Source organism: Cavia porcellus, unplaced genomic scaffold (assembly GCF_034190915.1).
Source record: "Cavia porcellus strain 051 isolate PalLab524CR breed Dunkin Hartley unplaced genomic scaffold, mCavPor4.1 scaffold_1, whole genome shotgun sequence".
NCBI classification, from domain to species: domain Eukaryota; kingdom Metazoa; phylum Chordata; class Mammalia; order Rodentia; family Caviidae; genus Cavia; species Cavia porcellus.
In genome coordinates this window covers 191,069,513-191,096,747 of record NW_026947484.1, presented here as the reverse complement: position 1 = coordinate 191,096,747, position 27,235 = coordinate 191,069,513, and the positions used below count along the sequence as shown (strand labels likewise).

At 34.9% G+C, this 27,235-nt stretch overlaps 1 protein-coding gene and 1 pseudogene across 3 annotated transcripts in view; both read left to right on the top strand.

The window, feature by feature from the left end:
• Positions 1 to 27,235, top strand: part of Zcchc7 (zinc finger CCHC-type containing 7) — a 212,052-nt gene that overhangs the window by 131,577 nt on the left and 53,240 nt on the right. The gene's annotated exons all lie outside the window — the stretch shown is intronic.
• On the top strand, positions 5,050 to 25,979 carry LOC134470570 (MICOS complex subunit MIC27-like; annotated as a pseudogene).

The window sequence follows — 27,235 nt, the reverse complement described above, 5'->3', positions numbered from 1 at the left end:
CATCTACCAGTGACATTTAAAAGATAACTTAAAACTTTTTCCATGTATATTGAATTCTACTCTGTATACTTTGGTCAGAAAATATCAAGAAATAGAAGTGTTACACTCAAAAGATGATTCATAGGCTTTACAGTAGTTTATCCATTAAAGCCGAGTTTCAAAAGACTGGTAGATGGGTCACAGGGTCCATTAATCATCAACATTTCTTGGCTAAGAAAACTAGTGTAACATTAAAAGCTGTTAATTCATCTAGTTTTATGATCTGTTTACATCCTTAGAGACAGCACTAAGATTGAGGTGAGATGAATTTTCCTAACTCAGCCAAAATTATGTCCATTCCTCTAGGCTAAACCTTACTCTTCCAATCTTTACTTTTTGAGTTTAACATTTCTGGCTTTTTAATTTTTATGATTCCTGATTAATCAAATTATATCATCTTAAACGTGGAAATTCTCCCTCACCTACCCCATACTGGTTTTGTTTTTATTCTTTTTGCGTTTGTCACTTGCGTTCTATAATTTGATTTTAAGTTCCTCAAAGCAAGGATTGTGATTTATGCTTTTTGTTCCCCACAGTACTTTGCGGAAACTATTGAATTTTTTTTCACTTTTAGTTTTTTAACAGTGTATATTTGCATTGCACAGTGATTACATTCCTTTTTGGGAGTTGGTACATGTATATAACACATCTCAATTCTTTTCTCATTCCTTTTCCCTGTCTTCATCTTTTTGTTTTGTTTTGTTTTGTTTTTTTGGTACTGGGAATCAAATTTAGGACATTGCATATGTCAGGCAGGTGCTATGCCACTAAGCTATTTCCCCAGCCCTCCCCTTCATCTCTTGATCCCCTTTCCACTGAAAAAAAGATCTATTTCCCTACTTGGTATTATCTCCCTGTTTCTCTCATCTAAGAGCAACCATATGATATTTAAGCTTGTCTGATTTATTTCACTTAATATTACAATCTCAGAGTACATCCATTTTCCTACAAATTATTCATATTTATTCTTTATGGCAGTATAGTATACCATGTTTTCTTTATTCATTTGTTAATGGGCCTACAGAGCACTTTTAAGACTTAGCTATTGTGAATTGTGCTGCTGTCAACATAGATGTGCATGTGTCACTGTAATATGTTATCTTTAACTCTTTCAACATACTGGATTTATGAAAGCCCATAGTATGATTAATGTATTCTCAAAATAAGCAGGCTACTATTATAAGCTAATGATATACCACTTACCATATTTCTTTACCTGGCCAATAGGGTATAGAGAGGTTCCAGATCTGTCAGGTATTTATTTCCAAACAAATAAAATGTAGTGTCAAAACTCATGAATTCTCTCTTGAGCTGTATCCTACTCACATTAAAAAAGAAAACTCCAGAATTTGTAGTGTTTCCAAAACTGATCTTACTTTTTTAACTGTTAAAGTACTACTTTGCAGTTCTGGTATTCAGATCTAAGTAGGTCACTTCCATGGGTGATATTTAAACTGAAATCCAAAGGCTGAGTAAGAGGACTGGGGATGTAGCTCAGAAGTGGTATATACCTGAAATACGTGAGACCCCTAAGTTCGAGACCCAACAGGAAGGGTAGAGATGTGAGAATTAACTAGTTTAAATGGTCAGGTGAAGAGTGGTTGAACCAAGGAAATAACATGTGCACAGGCCTTTAAATGATGGGTAAATGTCTTGTTTGCTGTTGTGGAGGAAGACCAGGTACCTTGAAGAAAGAGTGTAAGAGAGAACACAGACTGAGATGAGGCAGGGAATGCAAGTAGAGATCAGAAATTGCAGACATTTTGGGCCATGTTAAACATTTTTTTATCTTTGCGTTTAGGGCATCTGAAAACGAGTGAAGTATATGAAGCAGTGCTTATAGGATCAGATTTGCATTTCCAAAAAATTTCTAAGCTGTAGGGCAGAATGGTCAGAGATCTTATTAATAGGACTTAGTAAGACATTCCATACAGTAAATTTAAAGGTAGGAAGACAGAAAACAGTTTCTAGATTTCTGATTGTGTACTGCATCTATGGACATGTCACATACTAAGAAAACACTGAGAACACTGAAAACACTTAGTTTTATTAAGATGAATTTAGCTGTGAACATGTTGAATTTAAAGCATCTAAACAGATGGATTTGGAGGTCAAGTAAAGAGGTTTTTCTTTTAATCATAAACATTGACAGTCTCATTTAGAATTTTAGTTATCAAGGGAAAATATAGAGCTATGTTGTCACACATGGTAATTATTAGCTACTTGTGGCTAAATGAGCACATGAAGTGTCTGTTTTGCATTGAGATTTGTGGTAGTCTAAAGACTGGAAAGCAATTTTAAAGCATGTAACAATTTGTGTTGACTACAAGTTATTTGACATATATTGTGTTCATAAAATATTAAAATTTTTCATTGTTTTAATGTGCTTAATGGGGCTATTTGAACATTTTAAGTTATTGTATTTATGATTACATTTTTTGTTTTTTTGGTACCAGGGATTGAACTCACGACCACACACTTGTAAAGCAGACGCTTATGCCACTGAGCTAATCCCCAGCCCCTGATTACATATATTTCTGTTGGACAATATTGGGATAGAAAAACTGATCTAAGATTGATCATTGAAGTATCCCAATATTTAATATCTCTGTATTATCAGAATGGTTTACATTTCATTTAAAAAATTTTCAAAAACTCTCATTGCACATTAAATTTTAGTCCTGAAAAGACATCCTAAGGAATTTTAGTTGCTTCAAAATATAAGAATTTTTCTCTCTCCATTTCCTTTCTTTAGTTACTGAAGTTTCCTGTCACTCCCGCTACAAAGCCATTAATTTAAATGCTATTTGCTTCAGAAAAAACTGAGATAAGTATGTCTGTATCACTTGAATTTTAAAAAGAAACTGTCCAAGTGTCAGTTGAATAAAGTGTCCTTCAGTCTACCTAAAAAGAGGATATTTGATTACCTTGAAAAGGGGAAGTTTTGCTGGGCACAGTGGTGCATGCCTGTGATTCCAGCTGTTCCAGAGACTGAGGCCATACAATTGAAACCTTTATCTCCAAAAAAAAATTTTTAAAAATCAAATCTAAATCTGATCATGTCTAATTTGACTCTAGTTTATAGGAAGTATAAGGGCTATACTATAAAAATATAGTCAACAAAGTCCAGATTATAGGGAACAGTAACTGTTGCCGTGTTTAACAAATTATTGCAAGGAAAAGAGGGATTGTGGGTTAAAGAGGAAATATGGAAGGGGAGAACTTGTAAACTCAGAGACTTACTAATTTATTATGATGGCCTTTTTTAATCTTGGGAAATATATGACAGTTATAGGTATTTGAACACAGATGGATATTTGATTAATGTTTGCAGTACAGTAGTGGGCATTATGGTTATATTTAAAAGACTTGAGATAACTTAAATTTTCTACAGGTATATAATGCATGGGATTTGCTAAAAAAAATCTAGGGAAGTGAAGTGGAATAACAGTTGAAATAAGATTGGCAATGAATAATAATTGTTGAAGCTGGGTTAGTGGGAGTTCTTTGTTCCGATTTCTCCACTTTTATTATATGTATGATATTTCCCCAAAAAGCAAATGAGTGAAAGAGCACACATAGACATTATACAAGAGGGAAAACTCATTAATGAAGATTTTGCCTATGTATATCTTTGTTTCAGAAGTTCTGGTTAAAATTTATCTCCATAGTTTATCCTTTTAGTTCCAAACTACCTGCTGAATCTGGTGTTTCATTGTACAGGACTTAATTTTTTGTGTAGCCAACAACTTGCCTTTTTAATGCTCACTCAGTGACTCAGGCTTACTCTGCAAATTGTGTGATTTTAGTGTTTATCGTTCTTACTGAATTTTTAAAATTATTTTAAAATACGTACAGAAAACTATAAAGTGAATACCTATATAACTACCACCTAGGCCAAGAAGTAGCACCTTGCATTTGTGCTTTACCTGCCACATTTCACCCTTCCTTTCCTCTGTATCCAGTATATAACTGACAACTATGAAAGTTACTTTCTTGTGTTTTTAGCTTCGCCACCTGGATATTAAAATACTTTGACCACATTTTATGTTTTCAAACTACATAAATGACACTGTTAAGTATATTCCTGAATTTCTTTGTAATCTGTATCCCATTTATAAGATGGATTCATGTTATTTATAGTTCTCATTTATTCATTTTTAATTGCTGATAGTACAGTCATGCATAGCATAACAATGTTTCAGTCCCTAACAGATCACATATGCCATGGTGGGATATGAAAGTATAATGGCACTAAAAAAAATTCCTGTTCTAGGGATAATAGCTATCATAATATATAGCCACATGTATTTGTAATAATGCTAGTGAGAACAAGCTTAGTATACTATCAGTCAAGTAAAAGTATAGCTCATACATGTACAGTAAACTACTTGGAAATGTTAATGACTGTTACTGGTTTATGTATTTAATATGCTTTTTATATTTTAAAGTACATTTCTATTTATATAAAAAATTTAAAAGTTATGGTGTAGCTTAGAAGTAGAGGGGCTGGCGATTTAGCTCAGCAGTGTAAGCGCCTGCCTGGCAAGTGCAAGATCATGAGTTCGATCCCTGGTACCAAAAAAAAAAAAAAAAGTAGAGTGCATGCTAAATGTGCACAAGGCCATGGGTTGTATCCTAAAAAAAAGAGTTAAATGTAAAACAGAATGCTGTGTTATTCGAGCAGATCCTTATTCATTTCATGATGACATCAAGAAACTACATTAGATGATTGAACTACACCACCTATGATTGTAAAGTACACTCTGTGGTGTTCACAAGGAAGTCACTTAATTACTGTTTCTCAGAATATGCCCCTGTTGTTAAGCAACACACAACAAGATTCTGTTTTTGACTCTACTTCTTATGTATCTATTCTTTTATTGATGTGTTTTGCAGTTAAAAACAAAGCAACTATGGATATTATTGTATATGTCTCTTAGTGCCCATATTTGAGGGTATTACTAGAACAGGAATTGGCAATTGCCCTTGTGGGTTTTTTTTTTTTTTTTTTTTTTAGTTAAGACTTTAACAAAAACAGCCATGCCCATTTGGATAGGTATTGTCTATAACTTCTTAACAGACTACAGTGGCAGAGTTGTATAGTTGACAATGAGACCTTATGGCACACAAGCCTAATATGTGTACTGCCTGTTCTTTTTAGGAAACATTTGCTGACTTCTGCATTTAGAGCATATAGGTAGAAATAGAATTGGTGAGTTATAGTATAATCTTCAACATCACTAGATTTTAGTACATTGTAGAAACTATTATGAGTTCTTGTTCATCTATTTCCTGGTAAATATTTCATATTATAAAATCTCATTTTGTAGTTATATTTTATTGTTGTTGTGTCTGACTACTCGTGAGGTTAAGCATTTCAGATGTTTATTAAATCTTGCATCTTTTTCTGCTGTCAGTTCATATCTTGCTCATTTTCTCAGTTTTATTTTAATAATCTAGGAATTCTTCTGTATTCTAATTATAGATAACTATTTTGAATGTATACATTACCAGTATTTCCTCCCAATCTTTAGCTTGCTGGGGGTTTGTTTGTTTGTTTGGACTGAGGGTCCAACACAGAGCACTGTGTTACTTTTTTGAGATAAAGAGTTTCACTAAGTTGCCCAGCCAGGGCTCACACTTGTGATCTTCCTGCCTCATCTTTCCTCAGTTCCTGGATTACAAGTACATATTGCCATGCCCGTTTTGTTATTTATTTTGTAAATTTTCTTTATAATGTTTTTAAAAATTCAACATTTTGTTTTTGGAAATAATGACAAATTTCAAACATTTGCAAAAGCAGAAATAGTGCAAGAAATACCTATATATACTTTATTCACTTGTTATTTTGATTTTTATTGTTTGCTTTATTAATCATTTTTGTGCTTGCTTTCTCCTCCACATATGTATTTATGTATATGTATGTATGAATTTGCATAGACACAAAATTCTGAACTGAGGGTAACTTAAATAAATCATGCATAGTCTTTTACCTCTAAATGCTTTAGTATGTATGTATTTCCTAAGAATATTCTTTTGTATAACCAGGGTACAAAGTCAATTTCATGAATTTATATTAATGCAGTTTATGTTAAATACCAGCCATAACTAAATTTTTAATATCTTGATATATAAAAGTTTTAACTGTCGTCATCAGTTTTTTCCTTTATGATTTATATCTTTAAAAAATCCTTTTGTCTCTGAGTTTGAAAAATACTCTGTATTTCCTTATGATTTTTAAAACGTTGCTTTCTATATTTCGTACTTTAATCATTTGTATTTTTTTATATGGCAAGAGATAAGTATCAGTGTTTTACTCCATCATTCTATAATGGCTCCTGTATCATATATCAAGTTCATAACTGGTTTTTCTTTGGGCTACATGTCAATGCATGTACCTGGACCACATTGTCTCAAATTATTGGAGCTTTGTGCTTTTTTTTTTTTAAAGAGAATAAAACCAAACAAAATAAAACAGTGAAGCAAAACAAAACAATGAAAGTAATACAGGACTTCAAAACAAGATAATGGGAAATCAACACACAATGACTACCATAATATATCTTGTTATTTTCAAAATAACTTCCCATACCAACAGACATAATAAAATCAAACAAAACAAAACAGAATAAAACCAAACAAAACAAGACAAAATGATACAGGGTTTCAAAACAAGATAATAGGAATTTTTAAAATTTTTTGTTTATTTTAAAGAGGGTAAAATTAAACATAAAACAAATCATAAGAAAACAATTTAAGAAATACAGATTTCAAAGCAAGACCACCAAAGATCTTCACTATCTATCATATTGTCTCTTGTTTTCTTCCAAATAGTTGTCCATATTTTCACACACAGTGAATATATACTGAACAGTATAATACTAAACTGATCAGAACAGAATGACGAAGGTGTTTTAGGTCTTCAAGACCAGATAAAAGGGGAGTCAGCAATGGCTGCCATAATGTCTCTCATTCTCTTCGAAATAGCTGTCCATATCTTTACATATGTTGAAATTAAACAAAAGAAAATAGACTAATATCACTCTGAATAGAGAATAAAAATTTTATATCACAATGCTACAGAATTAGCACTGGGTATCTGAATGTCTCTTTTTCAGAGTATATGTTCATTACATCATACATTATATAATCTATTCTCATAAACTGTTTAGAAGTTCTACACATGCGTGAATCTCTACATGTATACCTGTCTTTTCTATATTATAGGGAAAACCAGATCAAGACAACAAAACAAATTCCTAGAAAAACATGAAATGAAAAAGACATATAAAACCACAATACTAGGTGATCTACAATAGTTACTATGATGTCTCTTGTTATTTTCAATAGAATTGTCCATATCATCAGGCATAATATAATTGAACATAGCACTACATAGCAGTATTAATAAAAACACAACATTGGAGACATTGTAGGACTTTAGAAGCAGTTAATAATCAAACCAGAATGGGTATCCTATTGCATCTTGTCATCTTCTGAGTAGTTGCCTTTATTGTTAGGATTGATACTATCAAGCATACCAAATTCCAATAAAATCAGTCAAGACAAGACAGCGATTTAACAGACCAGATTCAAATAAGATAAGTCATAGTAAGACAATGCAGGGCTTCAGTTAAAGTTAATAGGAAATTAAGGATAGTTATCGTAGTATATCCTGCTGTTTTGGGGATAGCTTTCTGTGCCCTGATATCTAGTATGAGTAGACAGACTGGAACAAAATAAAATCAAACTAAACAGTGATAAGACTACTGTGGCTTTTAAATCCTGATACACTATTAACAATGTCCTCTGCCTTCTTTTTTTAGATAATTCCTCCCCTTTCCCTTTCTCAGGGTGCTTTGTACATTTTGGGTCCTGCTAACTTCTTTAATTTTTAGATTAATGGGCAACTCGCTATCTACCTAAGTGTGATGAGCCTTTTTACCTCTGAGCTTGATCTTGAGCTGTACTCCTTTACCTACTAAATCCTCAAGATTTTCCTTCCTTCTGGCTGAGTAGTTCTCCACCTCACATGTCATGACTTTCCAGCCTATCTGCAGCTGCTGGACGAGCTGTCACTATTTCTCTGTGGTTTTCTGTCACATAGAACATCGTTTTCTCATCTTTGACTTTGGTATTAACCCTCTTTCAGGTTGAGTATATTTCCTATTCAGAACATCTTGATGGATCCTGCCTCCTAACCTACTCTGCCTGTGTTTCTTTTTGTTAGTGTATCAAGGCCAACTATGTTAGAAATTACAGCCCACCTTCTCTGCCTCATCTCTGCTATGCTATTTTTCTGCTGTTGATGGTCTACTTTTTTCCTTCATTCCACTGTCTGCCCCATTCATCGAGACCTCTCTGCCACTGTTGCTGGAATCCTGGTATTTTTTTTATCTCTTTATGCCTTTCAGTATTTTTTTTAGGGTTGGATTGGTGGTCACGAACTCCCACAGTTCCTCTTTGTCTTGGAAACATCTTGTTTCTCCATTAATTTTGAGTGAGAGTTTTTCAGGGTACATCAGTGTGGGTTGAAGGTTATTTTCTTTCAGGGCTTAGAGTACTTCACTCCAAGCACTTCTTGATTTGACAGTTTGTATTAAGAAGTCTGTTGTGATTTTGATGGGTTTACCTTTATAGGTGATCTGTTTCTTTTCTCTGACCGCTTTTAATATTCTGTTCTTGTGATGAATTTCTGGCATCTTGATTATTATAGGTCTGGGTGTAGATCTGTTTTGGTTGTAGTTGGTTAGAGTTCTTTCTGTATGCCTCATTTATCTGGATATCATTTCCTTTTCCTGTGCTTGGGAAGTTTTCCTTAATTATTTCTGTGAATAGTGTTTGTAATTCATTTGTGTTTACTGCTGCTTCTTTGCTCACGTTTTTTATTCTTAAGTTATAGATCCTTTTGTCTTCTAGCCTTTGTATTGTTACTTCCTGGTTCCTTGTTATTTTTAAGAGATCTTTTCTTTCAGGATCACACATTGCAAATGTATCTTCAAGTTTTGAAAGTCTAACTTTAGTTTCTGTCAAGGCCTTTTGCCACCTTTCAATGGAGTTTTTAATTTCCTGGTAATCTCTTTGGATCTGTTTCATGCATTCTAGATTTTGTTTATATTCTTCACCAAAGGTTTCTCTCCTTTTTCTGGGTTTCTCCATTCTTCCATCGGTGTCTTCTTAAGAGATACTTAGCATTTGTTTCATTAATCTTTTTATATCTTGCCTCACTTGAATTAGAATTTCAGTTTTAAGTTCATCTATGAGGTCATGGAAGTATTTATTTCTGCTGATTCTGTGGCCAATATTGCATGATTTCTGCCCTTGATCTCTTCTGTATTTATCTCTCCTGGACTTATTTTCCCTGGATCAGTGGGTGGAGGTTTTTTCTTGTTTATTTCTCTTGTCATGTTTCTGGTTTCTTTCAGACAGGTGTATGGTGGAGGTCTCAGGCCCTTTCCATATTGCCTACAGTTTTTCTGAAGCACGCTGAGTAGGGGACTGTTGCACACAGGGACGATGTGGGCTGGCCCCTCTCCTCTGAGGTAGTCAACTGGCAAGTATCTTCATCACGTTAGTCTGTGCCATGCAGACGTCACAGGTTCGGGACAGTTTCCCTGCTGGCTGTTGGATCCAGACCAGGGGCATGACCCTGCCCAGACAGATCCCTCCTGTCCTCTTTGGGCCAGGGACAGCTGACTGATGTCACTGCATACCAGGTTCAGGTCCGTCCTGCCCAACTCCAATATGTCGTTCAGCTGGTCACCCCTTCCGCAGGACCCAATTCCTAGCAATCATCACAGATTAATGTAGCTCTCCACATTGATTCTGCTCTCTGTTGCACTGCATTCTCCCTCCAAGGGCCCTGGGCTCACCAACCCCAGATATCCGTGACCACACACGACTTCAGCATGACCGTGAGTCATCAAAGGCACACCCAGCACAGCATGGGACCTGCCCCAGTGAGAACATCTGGTTCCAGCCTTTCATCCACATTTTTCCTTCCTTCCTTTCTGTTTTTTTCTTTTTCCTCAGTTTCTTCCTGGGTCATGAGAATCCCTCTCCTTTAGTCTGGTCTTCTTCATGGTGTTTTAAATTCTAGAGTCTTGAGTTTTCTCAGAGGGGCTCTCTACCCTGCTACCTATCAAGCTGTCATCTTCAGACCAGATCCACGATAATAGGAATTAACAATGTGATCCTCCCACCTCAGCCTCCTGAGCGCTGGGATTACAGGTCTGAGCCACCACGCCCAGCTCAAGAGCTAAGTTACTTCTTTACTTTAGTTGTTAACTTTTCAGAAATTTCAGGTGAATGACTTCTAATTTCTACTATGTCTGTGTCTCCTGAACTTGTTCTGTATGGGATGGAGGTCTGGGATTGTATTTTGCTCCATCATGACGTTTTCCTGTATTCCTTCAAATCAGGCCGTAGCTGCAGTCCAGATATTTCCTACATTGGCCAGTCCCTCAATGTGGTAGTGGACTGGTTTAGGCACCTGGGTTCCTGTGACACAGGAATCCTGGAGTGGTGGAAACTTGAGGCAGTGGTTCGCTGATGCTGTCTCGATGGCAGCAAGGCCTTGGGATGTGGCTTCTTCTCCAGGTAGCACTAGGCTTGCTGGGTTTCTCTAGGCTGGTGGCCTGTAGTTTTAGGGCATGGCTTCTTCCTATTAATTTATTTACAGATTTGGTTCAGCTGCTGTTATTTCTTTGCTGATTTTCTGTCTAGTTGATCTCTCTCTCTCTGTGACAATGGGGTATTGCGGTCTCCTATTACAACTGTATGATTGCTTATTTGATTTTCCAGTAACTACCAATGACTATCTTATATAGTTGGGTTATCTTGTGTAGGGGCATATATATTTATGATTGTTTGGCATTTGTCCTGTCTCTAGCTTTCTCATTGACCCCAATCTTGTGTTATTTTTCTTTGCTTCATCTTGTAGCTGTTGGATTGAGTTCTTGTGGTCTCTTTTCTGTTATTGAGATATATTTCTTTTCACGATCACTAGCTGCAATTCTGTCTTTAAGATCTAAAATTTATGTTTTCCTTAGTTGTGTCTGTTGCATCTACTTTCAATGAGAGTTTAATCTCCTAGATCTCTGTTTGGATGTGTATCATGGATTCCATTTTTCTTCCATGTTGGGCATTTTTAAAAGCTTTTTCTAAGCTCATGTATTCTTTTGTTTCTTATCTAATATCTTTGATTTTAAGCATCATTTCTCTTTGTAACTGAGAGATCATTTTTTTTATAGCCTTTTCCACTTGTTCTTTTCACTTCTGTTATCATTTCAAAAAGTTCCAGTGTTTGACTTCCAACTTCTTTCATTCATTGAGTTCCAGGCCTGTCTTGGGTGGGCTGGGGGTCTGGGCATCCTGCTCTTTGCCTCTTACCATTTTCCACTTTTTCTTTTTTCCTTTATCTTGTCTTCTGTGTTGATGCTCCCAACCTCGCATGATACATAGCTATACCACTAGCATTGAGGCCTCTCTCAAGGAAGAAAAGGGAGCGTATTCCTCAGGAATATGCTCCAGATGTAGTTGGGTCTTTATAACAATCCCAAGAACCTGCCTTCTTCTGGTGTTTACAGTTCTTTGATAATGTCCATGTCACATCCTAGAGCTGTGCTGAGTATGGAGCTGATCCTGGCCTATGGATGTGGCAGCTGGGACTGGTCTTCTGTCGGTGGAGTTCTCTGCAGTGGAAGTGCTGTCTCATTGCTGCTGTTTCAGATATTTCCACGTTACTGGCTTCACTGATTACTTTGCCTTCCAAAAATGTGCATCTGTGCACCAGGCTGTTGTCCTGGGTCTTGAGGCTCCTGTCAGTCTCTCACTCTTCCATCCGGCCCTGCAATCCAGGGGGTAATGGAGGAGGCCAGGAGCAAGAACTCACTGTCTTCTAGGCAGCCCCACCATCCGGATATAATGGAGGGAGGCAGAGCACAAACAGTGTCTTCTAGCCAACCCTGCCATTTGGGGGGGTACAGTAATCTGTACTAACTTAATATAAGTCTTTTCTAGCATGTTCTTCTCGGATTTAACACTTACTTTGATGAATGGTTATACAGCAAACAATGCATATAGTCACCTATCAAAATACAAGCTACTGGCTTGGGATTTAGCTCAGCGGCATAGCAGCTGCCTAGCAAGCATGAGGTTGTGAGTACCAAAAAAAAAAAAAAAAAAAAAAAAAAAATCATATATATATTACCAGGAACAGGAAATTGTGTGTGTGTGTGTGTGTGTGTGTGTGTGTGTGTGTGTGTATACTGTAGGCACAATGAAGGCTTCAGTGTACTCCTCTTTTCTACTTCCCAAGGAGAAGATACTGACTTTAGTGTTAATTTTTTGTGTGTGTGTATTTTTATCACTGATGTCTAGTTTTTCCTGCTTTGGGGGTTGATATTCATGGAGTCATACAGAATCTATATTTTGTATGTCTGGCTTCTTTTATTTAGCATTATATAGCTTTTTGTTTGCTTTTTATTGATGTAAGATATTTTATCATATAACTATACCAGAATTTATCCATTCTTTTGTCATTGGACATTTTGACTCTTTGTAAGTATTTTGCTTTACTTGTATGTTTCATGTTTCTTTCAGATACATTCCTAGGAGTAGAACTGCTTTGTTTTCTTTTCCCAAAGTGTTTGTACCAAGTTTATATTATGACCAAAAATATATGTGAATTCCCATTGTCCATATCCTAGCCAATACTTGATATGGTTATAATTTTTAATTCTGTCTTTTTGTTGGATGCACCTGTACACCTGTAATTACATCTGTAGTCCCAGAACTATGAGCATTCAGGAGATAAGAGGATCACAAGTTTGAGCCAGCAGAAGAACTGAATAACTTAGTGAGACCCTGTCTCAAACAAGGTTGGGAGACTGGACAGGTAGCTTAGGGTAAAGATGCAAGGTCGAGCATTCAATCCCCAGTGCTGATAAACACACAGACAACAAACAGACAGACACTTTTTAAAAAAAATCTATTCATTGTGGTATGTAAGTAGTAGCATCATACTGTTGCTTTAATATGCCCTTAGCAGAGGTAAGTACCTTTCATATGTTTATTGGTCATTTCCATATCCTCTTTTGTTTAAGGTCTGTTATATTTAAGTCTTTTGCTAATTTTTCTCCTTCTCCTGTTGAGTTGATTTATTTATTCTAGACACAAATCCTTAATAGGTTGGGCAGATACTTCCTTACACTCTCCGTCTTGCATTTTCTGTCTTTTAATGGCACTTTGTTTTGTTCTTTAATAAACAAAAGCACTTAGTATTTATGTAGTTGAAAGTTACCAGTTTGAATTCATGCTCTGTACTTACCTACAGAGTAACCTTGACCAGCTTTCAGTTTCAGTTTACTAGTAGGTGGCAATAATACCCGTGTCATAGGATAATTAAGAAAATTAAAATAAAATAAAACATTTATTATGGAGAGCTCATCACCTAGTAGTCCCTCAATAGATGTTAATTGCCTTTCTCATCATTCAGGGTGCTCATTTTCATACTCTCTTCTGGGAAATTGGGTAGTATTCATGAGCTATTTGCAAATGAATGTTTTGGAAATTAGAATCTCATATAATTACCCCAGGAATTTAGAAAGTGGCCTAAAATAGTAAATCATAATTAATTTGCCCAGAGAACTAAAATGTAACATTTTTCTGATGAAAAGATGAATATTTTATCCATAAAATGAGAAATGATAGTCAAAAACAATCTAAAGTCTATATATAGTAAATATTTTGAACTCAGGATATATTTCTTTACCTCCTAGAATAAAACAAAGTTTCTTAAGTCAAAGGAAAGTGCTGATCATTGCAGCCCAAAGTACCTTTCCCAACTACTTGGAATGTTCTAGAACTTACTGATAATTTCACTTTCTTCTGTTTCATCACTTATTCACTCAACAGTAATTTATGGAACAGCTTTTACTGTATATCCCAGCCAGTGCCAGGGACAGTAAATAATGTAGATTCAGTGCTTGTCTGAGTCAAGCACAGAAGGAAATGTAGCAGATTTTGTAATAGGTTGTAACAGCATGCCAAAATTTTCAGTTTCACTTCCTCATAATGGCAGAATTGCTCTTTTTTTTGGTACCCAGGTTAGAATTCACGACCTTACACTTGCCAGGTAGGCACTTAGGCCCTTGCTAAACCCTTGGCCCTGGCAGAACCACTCTTAATTGACCAACCCGTCTCACAAATAATTGTACTGTGAGCAAAACATTGTACATTTCTATACATGTTTAATACATAAAGTTCAAGTATTTGTACATATTCCCATCACTTAAAAGCACACTTTAATTCTTAAAAACTAAATACCTTAGGTGTGGATATAAAAAAAAAAATAGAAATTGATAGAGTCAATACTTGGAACAAAAAAGCTTTAAAAAATTTTCTGTTTTTATGGCTTTTTACTTGGGGCAGTCTAGATGATGCAGCATGGAGGTGGCTAGAATAAGAAATAAGTTGCCAGTCATAATAATTTTGGAAATCAGAAAACTGGCTACTAAAGCACCTTGAAAATGAAGCAGGTTATAAAGGGAGATCCCAAATTCTTCATATAAATGTTTTTTGCATCTTTGATCCTTAAAGAAAACGCCAAAATTCTTCAGAGGAACGTAACAGAATCCACAATCTCTACAAAGTACTGTTCACAAGGTACAGGATACAATCCCAAATTACTAGATGTAAAAAAAAAAAAAAAACAAAAAACAAAACTTGGGAAGTTTATGTTTTTCAAAATGTTTATTGAAAAACAACTATACTTCCACTTCATGGTAGCAAGCAAAAACAAAACACATTGGTTCAAGAGTATTAAAATATAAGATAGTGAAAAGGCTTACCACAAAATTTACAAGACCTATATACAGAAAACTAGAAAACTTTACAGAGAAATTAAAAATTTCAAGAAGCGTTTTAAGGTAGAACACTTGAAGATAACAATTTTCTATGAAAGTCCAAAGACTTGAAATCATTAAAACCAATTTACAAAGGAAGAAAAACTTTGGAAGACTAACATGACATTATTTTCACAATTAATATTCATTTATAATAACTTATTTACACTTTCAGTTTCTCACAGTAGGGAGACAATATGATGCTTACATATATGAGTGTCATTTATTGCACTTGAAGTATGAACTTCAGTTGTATCCAGTTAGTATAAAAGTCTCTAGTTTATCCTTTTTAAACAAAACATGAGAATGATACAGGATTTCGAAGCAAGAAAATAGGCAGTTAACAATGTCTACCACCTTTAGAAGGAGATCCTTCGTAGATGCTACATTGTGTATTATCCTCTGAATAGATGATCAGACCACCAGCTTTAGGCCTCCAAAGTCAGTGAAACACTAAACACTGCTAACATTAAGTTGTATTTTACCTTATTAACTTTCATCACAGCCTGTGTTTCTTTGGATCAGCTGGTTGCTTACCAGGTGTGTGTGTGGGGGTTGTCTGTGGAGGATATTCTTGTCTACCTGCTTGCGTGCTGGACAAGGCTGGCATCTGGCTCTCCCTCATCAGCTCACATATAGCACCGACCCAGAGGAGATCATAACATCTTGTTGACTTCTTGCTCTCCTCTCTACCACACTATTTTTATCACAGTAACTTTATAGTATGATTTCGAGTGGGTCATTGTGATGCCCCTGCCTTGCCTTTGTTACCTAGAAGTGCCTTTGCTACTGTAGGTCTCTTTTGGTCCCAAATAAATTTAAGGATTGTTTTTTCTAATTCTGTGTAATTTTGATTGGAATTACATTAAATTTATATAACAGTTTTGGAAGTATAGCCATTTTCACTATAGTTGCAAAGGGAAAGAAATATTTTAAGTTTGTCTATGGATATTAGCTTCAACTTACATACTTAATAATAGCTATGCCATAGATTTCTGTAATCATCCTGATTATCTAACAGTTTTCATTTCCTAGGCTAAGAAAGCTCTGTACAAAAGAACTGAATCATAACCTCCTTTGGTTATTAAACAGGCTAAATATTCTTTATTATTTTGCATTTAAAGCTTTGCATTTTGGCCAGGGATTTAGCTCAGTGGTGTGAGCTCCTGCCTAGTGAGTGCAAGGTCATAAGTTTGATCCCAGTACCAAAAAATAAAATAAAATAAATAAGCTTTACATTTTGATAGAGACCTGCCCTTCATCCCTATTGTGATATATAGTTCTTATGGCCCCAGAATTCCAACTTCCCTTACATTTTCAGGTCTTTTTTCTGTGTTACACCCATGGAGCCAACTGTGCCATAAACACTCCCGGTCTTTGAGAAAATCTGATCCTGCCAGCATCAGCTCCACTCTGAGCTTAGAGGTTCTGTCTGTAAAACAAGCATTTACTTTTCTAATTCTATGTCAAAAGTTGATAAAGTGTTGTTTAGTAGGTGAGAAGTTTCTGTTTTACAAGATGAAGAGTTTGTGTAGATGAATGTACATCAGTATGAATGTACTTAATACTTTTGACTGTACACTTAAAAATGGTTAAGATGCCTTGCATGATGATACACATCTATAATCCCAATACTCAAGACCAAAAAAGCAGGACAACTGCAAGGACAAGGCCCTGTCTGAAAACAGAATAACGCACCACCTGCCCCACAAAAAAGGTTAAGATGATAAACATGTTTTGGGTTTTTGCCATAATTTTTTAAAAATCTTAAAGAGGTAGCTTTGGTGAAAGTTGGGAGTATAGGTGAGTAGTGATACAGTACTTGCTTAGCACGCAGGGGGACCTGAGTTTGATCCCAATACTACACCCTCCCAAAAAAGCTGGCACTTTGATAATAGCCATTCTAACGTGGGTGACATAATATTTCACTGTGATTTTATTTACATTCTCTGATAATTAGTGATGCTGACCATTTTTTCACATAGTACTTGGACCTTCTGTGTATTTAGTCTACACAGAGTACTTGCGTATCTTCTGTGAAATGTCTGTCACAGGCTCATTTTTAAGTCAGATTATTGTTCTTTTGCTGTCGAGTTGTTTGAATTTCTTATATGTCTGCACATTACCCTTAGTAGAGGACAAATTTCCAAGTGTTTTGTTCCATTTTGCTAGTTGCATCTTTGCTGTGCAGAAAAGCTTTTTAGTTGAGTATCATCCTATTTGTCTGTTACTGCTTTTGTTGCTTTTGCCTTAGGGAATCTTACCTGAAAACTCTTTGCCCACATCAGAAAGATGAAAAACACATACATTACAAATGTTAGGATGTAAATAGACATTCTTGTATACAGTCAGGAGTATAAATTGGTATAGCCATTGTGGAAAGCAATAAGGAGAGTGCTCGAAAAACTAAAATGAAAATTAACCATAAGACCCAACAATCTTCCTACTGCGTGTGTGTCCAAAGTAAATGAAGTCAGTGATACCTGCACTCTCATCTTTATTGTAGCACTATTCACACTAACCAAGATAATCAACTGAAGTGTCCAGTGAAAGACAAGTGATAAAGAAAATATGATATACCTAAACAGTGAAATATTATTCAGCCATAAAACCAATGAAATCCTGTACCTGCAGCAACATGAATGGGCTTACAGGACATAGTGTTAAGTGAAATAAACCAGGGACAGGAAGACAAATACTGCATGTTTTCACTCACATGTGGAAGATAAAAACTGTTAATCTCACAGATAGGTGTGAGTAAAATAGTGGTCACTTAAGGCTAGAAAAGATGGTGCAAATGGGTGGGTAGAAGTCACATAATGAGTACCAACACACAGGTAGGTGGGAAAGTAAGTTCTAGTGTTCTGCAGCACAACAGAGCATCTATAGCTTGTACCAACTTACTTGGATGTATGAAAATAAGTGAAAGAGAGTTCTGAGATTCCCAACAGAAAGAAATGACAGTTAAATGTTAGTAAGAAAATTTAAGCAAAAATACCTTCAGTCTTTTTCTTCTATTATGAAAATGACATCAGCTCTAGAGGCAAAATGCATCTTGCTCTTAATTGCATAGGTTGTTGATAGACAATATGTAATAGTCGTAATATGTAAAAATGCATAAATGGTATTAACACCATTTTATTTCATGAAATTCAGAAATAATTTGACAGAAGTAAAAGCAGGTAGCCAATGTGTATCCACTGTATCCTAAAATTTATATTCATGATGTGCATAATCAAAATGTAGCTTCAGGAGAAAATAAATTTTAAGTTTTCTTTGTTTTTCCTACTTATCCCAAGATTTTCTTTGTCTAAATCTCCAAATACTCCCATTGCTTAAAAATAGAGAACTTTAAGATGAGAAAGAAGTTTCCTTCTTTTGTCCTTCCCTAGTTGAATTTTTATTTAAAAAAAGTATCGAAGACTTCAACAAAACTCTTACTCATAGGCCTATTCTCCATTTCTACTTCAGTGATTAATTTTTATTTGAAAATACTTTAATAGTTGTTTTTTGTAATTACATGAAGATACAATTTGGTTATAGACACCTCAATTAGATTTTAGTATTAATGATGACATAGGAAAAAAACATGTCTGACTTGTAAAATTACCTGAGGAAATATTCAAAGTTATTAAACAGAAAGAGTAATTGGTTTGGTTTAGTCATCAAAATAAACTCTGACCTATTAGATTCCCAAGTTCTATATTGTGGTTGAATTTTCATTGGGAATGAAAAGTTCCACTGTCCCCTTTTGCTCTTTAACTTAAGCTGCAGTGAACACTAAGAGAATGGCCCTGTGGCTGAGCTGCTTATTTTTTTTTTTTAATCTATTCATTTTATACTTTCAGACAGATTTTTCCCTGGGGTGAAACAAAGGTTAACTGAAATTTCCTCTGTTGTGTACCTGAACGAATCAGCAGTTCGAGAAGGAAATCCCATTGATGGGCCAAGAGAGTGACAGGCTCTATTTAAAGAATTCCCCCGACTGTGTGGTAGACCAGCCATGCCATGAATTTAACTGTTCCTGTGGTCCCCATACTTGTACCCACCAAAAAAGGGAGAGAGAGAGACAGACAGCGACTTTGTTCTGCAAACGCTGCCTTAAGCTTTGAAAACCATGAGCCATTGAGTTTTGTGAATTGAAGTTAGACAGCAACAGAGGCCAAGACTCTAGGGGAACAATATCTGAAAGGGAATACACAAAAACAGGTAGAAGCTGTTTAACTGTTTTATTTCTGTGTGTATATACATATTTATGTGTGTTTACACATACACACATACACAAACCTATACAATTTTTGAATTTATGTAGTTAACTAGTTATACTTTACAGTGGTGTTGTTTTAAAATATGTGACAAATGTGAGCATTTTTGTTTTGTTTGCTTAGCTTCCTGCTCTATAGAAGTAGTTCAGTTTTAACAGGACATACTATATGTATTAGAAATGAGAATAAACACAGAATACATTTAAATGTTTGGTTTCTTTTTTTAATGGACCTTTACATTAGATCTGTAGAAGCTTTACTGTCAAGGGTGGCTCATGTATTTTGTATTTTTCCTGTTAGAGGGAAGCTGCTTTAAATTTGAAAAGATGGTATCTTGAGTTGGATTAAACATCCTAATTCATGTGTATTTAACCTCAAGACTTGTGAGCCTTGTTGAAAAATCTAGCTTTAAACCCTGCCTAGTAGGCCCCAATAGTGCGTACTACATAGGAATTATAAATAGTCATGCTCTTTTTCTGAGATGGAAGTTAGTGTGTATTCCCAGAGGACAGGAATGGTTTGCATTTTAACAATTACTTCATACGTATTTCTATGTATGAATTCGATTTAATTTTTAAAAAGTTTTCCTTTGTTATTTGAAATTTTTGATATAAAAGGTTTCTTAAATGTATACTCCTCTATACTGTGGAGAGTACCTTAAGGAGCTTTTAAAAGATACTAAAATTAATAAAGAAAATAATCTGGATATCAAGTGATTGATTTTTGTTGAGGGACTTTGATGAAGAGATACTTTTTGAGTTAGTTCTTTATTTATTTACTTATCTATTTAGTCTTTTTTTGAGAAATGATCTTGCTATGTAGTTCAAAGCTATGTAGTTCAGGCTGGCATTGAATTCACTTATGTAGCCCAGGCTAGTCTCAAACTCGCAGCAGTCCTGCCTCAGCCTCCTGAGTGCTGGGATTACAGACATGCACACCACACCTGGCTTGAGTTAGTTCTTTAGAGCAAAAATAGAAATTTATCTTACCTATCGTATGTTGACTAGAGCCATGTTCACAAATGAGAATCTGAAGTCCAGAGAAGTGAAGTGGTTAGTGTCCAAGGTATTTAAAGAAATTAGGGAGCCAGGGGTATAGCTCAGTGGCACAGGCCCTGCCTGAAAAGCACAAGGTCCTGAGTTTGATTCCCAGTACCAAAAACGAAAAAAAAGAAAGTGGGTCTCAGTTCATACTTGAATGCTTCCTTACACAATAACTTTGCCTCTCTTTTCTGTCTTTGTCTCTGTCTCTCTCTCCCTCTCTTTCTTTCTCCCTTTTTATTTTTCTGTGTTGGTCATACCACAAATAACGTGGTAGCATTGTATACACTTTTGGTGAGTGGATTTGTCTGAATATTCTACTTGGCCTACAAATGGCTAACATGTTCTTTTTGGATGTTGTTGTTTACAAATCAAAGTTGTGTTTACCCTGCTAATTGAGCAAGTTGTAAATTGATAAAATATTCTTTAGTTTCTACTTACATGAGTGCAAATAGAAGAGTTAACCAGTGCCATCAATAGTTACCAATCGATCTTTAAAGACCAATAAAGATAATTGACAGCTTTTTAAGAGAATCACTATTTTTCTAAGACCCACTAAGTAAACAGTATTTGTTGAGCATCTGTCTACTGTGTTCCAGACACCATGCAAGATGATAGAGATCCAATGAACAATAAGATATCCAATGAATGGGGCTGGGGATTTGCTCAGTGGCTTAAGCACCTGCCTGGCAAACGCAAGGTCATGAGTTCGATCCCCAGCACCAAAAAAAAAAAAAAAAAAAAGCTATCCAATGAACAGTAAGATAAAACTGGTTCTTACTTCCCTGACAACCTCGTGTACTTAGTTCAGTAAACCATAGATGGGAAGTTGGGACATTATTTTTGTAAGACCACAGTGAAGGTTCTTTTTAAATAGAACACTAACATTGCTCATCAGACATCATTCTTCAGTTTGTATCAGAATAGAGTTGTGTTTTAAATGCAGACAAGTTCAATTTGAAACTCAGAATTTCTCCTATTAGTAATTACATGTGTTACATAATAAAATGATAATATAGTTATTAAAACCAATAATTTACCTGTTTTTATGTCATGTATCCTTTTTATATTTTTTTATTCTAGATTTTCTTCCTGTACAGGGTGTATTAATAGAAATATGGAAAGGCATACTTCATGTACTATATACATATGCTTTTTAAGGTATTATACATTAAAAACAGTTTTGAAAATACTTTCCTTTGAACACAAAGTTTTATATAGTAATTTCTAATCCTTAATACTTTCTTCTTTACTTTTTGGAAATCTCAAGTTGAAGTGAAAAATAATTGTTGTAGGTACCTTGATAAATATTTATGCTTTGGATTTAAAGCCAGTTATATCAGTACTGTTCTTTCTGAAGCTAAATGGAAACTTGAGTAGCATGTGGGGCTAGTTATTCTGCAGTATCTGAATTCTCCCCCACAAACTGAATTATCCGGTGCCATATTAGGAGATAGAAGCTTTAAAGTGACAGGGTATCAATGTATAGTTGATGCATATTTCATTTGTGGGCAGACTCCCAGATAGTTATTGTCTCATCTTTACTGTCCCAGGATTTACTCTTTTAGTCAAAGCAAGTTTTTACATCATCACTTTGTCCAGGCTTCTGTCATCAGAATCACTAGTGGCTTTACTAATAAATCTAAGGGAAATCCTCAGCCTTTATTTTGCCTGACCTATCAGTGGCATCTACCATAACTGATAGCACGTCATCTTTGATACATTGTCTTCAGAACACCAGGGCATGTTGGCCCTTCTTGGCAGGCTTTCTCTCATCACCTTCTAAGTCCTTGCTACTCTTCTCTTTCTACACTCAGTTCCTTAATACAGTCAGTACCAAGTTCTGTTTTTTGTATTATTCTGTGCTGTCCCTGGTAAATTTTTATTTCCAGTTCAGAGCTGTGTCCTAAACTTAAGATTCGTATATCCAGGAGTCTGTTCCCAAAACTAAATTCATCTTTTATTCAGACAGCTTTGACAGCCTTTAGTTTTATTAACTTTTTTAGGTGCTTGGGTCAAAAACCTAGGAGTCACTCCTGTTAATTTTACATTTATATGTGATTCATCAGCAGTCTCCGTTAACTTTCTTTACAAATTCCTCCACTTCCATTGTTCCATCTCAGTCAGAGGTATTATTTGTTGGCTGGATTATTGCAGTCATTTCATAACTGGTCTCCCTCCTTATATACTTCTACTCTTTGCCCACTTTTTATTCTTAGCAGAATTATTCTTTACCTTGTAAGTCAAATCTATCTCTTCTTCACACAGTTCTTCAATGCCATCCTATTTCACTAACAGTAAAAGCAAAAACTTCTTGTAGTGTCTTAAAAAGTTCTCTATAAACTGGTACCCCTATACTTCGATTTTTTTTCTCCCCTTCATTCACTGGACACAAACATATCAAAAATATTCCTACCTTTGCTTTGCTTTGGCTGTTCCCCTGCCTAGACTTTTCTGAAAAGATATCACTGATTCTCTCATCCCATTAAATTTTTGCTTAAATGTCAATGAAATTTACTACTACTTTATTTAAAATCGTAGTGCATATCCCACATGCCCAATTTCCATTATCTTACTCTGCTTTTTTTTTTTCCCCAAAGCACTTCAACCCTCTATCACAAGACATTTGTTACTCATTGCTTCTCTGCTTACTGGAATGTGAGTTTTAGAGCAACAGCTGATTTTGTTCATTGATGAATCCCAAGCACCTACAATGATGCTTGTAACATGATAGTAGTTCAGTAAATACCCATTGAGGAAATAAATTAAGGGTAAGAATTGAGAATATTCAGGCTTTAGCCATTATTATATAGTCAGGTTCATTGGGCCCAAATTTAATTTGGGTTTTTGTTTTGAACATTTCTAACTATGGTATTTGTAAGAATTGATATTATATTACCTTTACTTTCCTTAGAGGTCTTCCAAAGAATAAAGTGAAAAAAATGTACTTTCCTAATAGAATAAAATATATGTGTGTGTGTCTAAAAATTTACTGTATAGGTCACTGAAACCTTTTCTAAATCGAGGATAGATCATAATGAGTTCCTTGGGTTCTTATTTTTGTCATATCTTGGAACATTCTACTATTTCATCATGCTCAGAGTAATTTCATCATGACTTATTCATTATTCCCAACTATGCCTTAAAAATAAACCAATAAGAAAACAGAAGAATGATGAAATTGCCTGGAAGGATGGTGCAGTAGTGAAATAAATCATCATTGTTGTAATCATCCTTCATATTTCATACCGTTTTGCCCACAGGATTGCATTATTTTTCAAATATGTATAAAAAGTTGGAGACCCTAACTTCTGTTGAAGGAAGTTGAAAATTCAGAATATTTTCCACCCAAAATGGCACAGAAAACTGGCAAAAGATGTTTCTGCAGTTCTTAAATGAATTAAAAATGATTACAGACAGACAAGTAACAGTACTTAGATCCTAATGATATGATGAGTTAGGTCTGTTAAGTATTCTCAGACAGTGATTTCTCAGGGTATGGTAGGTGAATGTTCTCAACCTCAAGAATTAATAAGTAGACAATGTCTTTCTAAATAGGAAAAAGGAATAGGCTGTTCTCATCTAGTCATTCTTTCAGTAGAAAGTTCTTTATCACACAGTAATTATGACAAGAATCTACCAGCAGTAGCAAACCTTTTCCAGCTTTCTCTGCTAATAAATAGCTGGCTGGCAAGTGTGTGGTGGGTTTGCCCTTGCTGATCTACACCGTCCTGTTTTGATAAGGGATGTGTGACTGTATTCCTTAATATTTTATGATATTTATGCCCCAAAATTTGTTGGAAATGATTTATATCAAGTAAACAAATGCTGCAGGCAGTTGTATGCAGGAATGATAAGGAAATAAGTTATATTAATATGAAAACCTTTGGACTGATCATTCTGGTTGGTATTTATAAATCTAAAATGTGAAAATTTTTATAATTATAGAGCAAAAAGATATATTTGAAAACTAGTGTTATTTGTAAAATAGATATGGTCCAAGTTCATATGTGACAGTTGATGAGCAGTTGGTTTTATTCCAGGATGTTGCCATTTCAAGTTTATTTAGCTTCAAAAATTAGACTGTATGGATTAAAAGTTTGAATTTGTTGTTAAATTCTTAAGACTTCTAATGAAATTGTTTTTGTTATCACTTCATTTTATAAGTTATTTTTGAAATGGGAAATTATTTAAAAGGCTCATTGGACCTAGATGATTCATGGTGATAATGCAATGCAATAGGCATGTAATGAAAAAGCACTAGAGGGGTGGAGCTGCCGGGAGAGCAGTAAACCACTATTTTGTCCCTCTGCACTGTCCGTAAGAAAAATTGGTCGAGAGGGTCAAAGAGATGGCATCCTTTAGAATAGGAAAACTGACTAGAATGCCTATGGGAGGATATGCTTCCGTAAGTGTACATCTGGCCAAAGAAGAAGAATCCAAAAAGCAACTAGTGAGACCAGAGGCAGCTCCGCATATATACTGTGCCACCTCTTTAGTCTAAATATGTTGAAGAGTACCCAGGTTATTTACAAATGGGCTTTGCATCCATCTGCACTACAACTGGTTGTTACATTGGCTGGTGCAAGGGTGCATACGTCCTGGTAAAAAATGGGATAATGGATACTGTACAGTTTGGAAAAGACACATATGTCTATCTAAAGAATCCTCCTCGAGATTTTCTTCCAAAGTTGGGAGTGATTACAATTTCAGGATTGGTTGACTTGGTTTCAGCAAGAAAAGGTCCTAGATTTAAGAAAATTGCTTATCTACTAGGACTGGCTACTGTAGGAGCAACTGTTTGCTACCTAGTTCAATCAGTGATAATTGCAAATGTGACTGGGAGTAAAGCATATGCTATAAGCCAGCAAATTTATGAAGCATTTAAATCACTGTGGACAAAAAGCACCAAAAAAGAATCACTCCCTGAGCATAAAGGAAAAACTAAGCTAGGAATCCCTGGTGAAATAGAAATACCTGCAAAAACAACTAACATCGTGAAACAAAAGCCAGAAGACTTCAGTTTTGAAACAATGATAGAATCTACCACAGGTACTACCCCATTTATGCCTGACCCTAAATTCATGGATCATGGGCAATCTTGTCCAGAAGATGAAGACATGTACAGCACTAGAAGCTAAAGTAGACTGTATAAAGAACTACAATATGTGTGAAGTTGCAAGTGATGATGAAAAATTCGTGCAGTGGGTAACTGACATACACTGTATAATTTAAATTGTTTTTCTTTGACATCTTCCAATGTAGAGTTTGACCGATCATGTAAGTGATTAACACAGACTGAATACAAGATAAACAATATTACAGAATTAAGTGACACAGATTGAAGTATCAGGTCACATTTGATGGCTTTTAATGACATTTATTAGAATCGAAAAAAGTAATGATAAACACCAAGGAGACTAAAATTTAAATATATATGCTTACATACACACACACATATATATAGTACATATTTTCATACACTTTTATGTGCTTTACATTTGCAAAGTTAATGCCAGTTAAATGAGAATAGTGGTGCAGGATATGTTCATTTTTCCCCCATTACTCTGAGTTGGAATAGAATACCTACGTGTTAAAAAAAAAAAAAAAAAAAGCACTAGAGATGAAACTAAAACTGACCTAGAAATTAAATGCAAGCCAAGTAAATGAAACAACTAGACTATTAAATTCAGAAAAATTGATATAGTACTTTATAAAAAATGAAACATTGTACTGCTACATATGCATAATATAAATTGAATATGTATTTAACCTGAGAATAGATTGTGCAGGGAGAAGAAATTCAGGTAGTACTATACAAAAAAAGCTAAATCCTCTTCAACTTTGCTAGGAATTTAGATAATAATGTTCAAAGTAGGTAAATCCATAAATAACAATAAATATTATATGTAAGTATGCAGATAAGTACCAAAAAAAGAAAAACCAAGGAATTGAAAATAGTTCCCTTTGAAGAGTACAAGCCAGAATGGGAAGGATAAAACTGCTTGGTTTTCTTACATAGTAATTTAGCATTATTAAAGTTTTTAAATCATAAGCACATATTCATAAAATAGGAAATTATGAACATAAAGAGAAAATCTGTCTGCTTTCTATCAAATGAAGTTGATGGCCCAGGGAATCCACAACAATCTTACGTTTCAAGTAATGAATGAACTCTGATGACTGGAAGAAAACCAAACTATTGTAACTGAAAGAGATTTTAAAATAAGTACAGCATAGAATTGTAAGGCCTAGACCATTTGGTTAACAGATGTAATATAACTGAGATGAAAATAACTCTAGGTTCGAGCAACAGGGCGAAAGCACCTGAGTCCATTTCAAGTGGAGTTGGAAAAATCAATTTTATTTTGGATATGTTATGCTTTTAATGACTAATGCAAATATTTGTGATATATCCTATAAGCAATTAAAAATTTGAGTCTGGGCATATTTGATGCAAAATCCTTAAGAGTGATGTGAAGCAAACCTGACAGAAGAAGATAGAAAAAAAAACAAATTGTTTTAAAGTGACTTAAATTCACAATGGAGAGAATAAACATAGAACCAAACATAGAAGAAGAAAAGACATATGAAAGAGACAAGGAAATGTTACAAGGCATTAAAGGATGACTGAAAGAACAGATAGAAAATTTTTATGAGAAGTTTAAATGTTATCTAGAAACCCTTTAAAAGTAGCCTGTAGCTACTTATGGTGACACACACAATCTCAGAATTCCAGAAGCTGAGGCACAAGAATTTCAAGTTCCAGGCCAACCTGGAGTATATAATGAGTTCAAGGCTGGCCTGAACTTCATAAGGAAACCCATTCTTAACAAAATAAAATAAAACTAGCCTCTTGATTAGATCTAAATATATTTTGTGATTATTATTTTTCACATATTTTAAATGTCCATATGACATGCTGTTTTACCTTTGTGAGGGTACCTCTGAAATAGCCACCTGCAGTAGATGTCATTAAAAG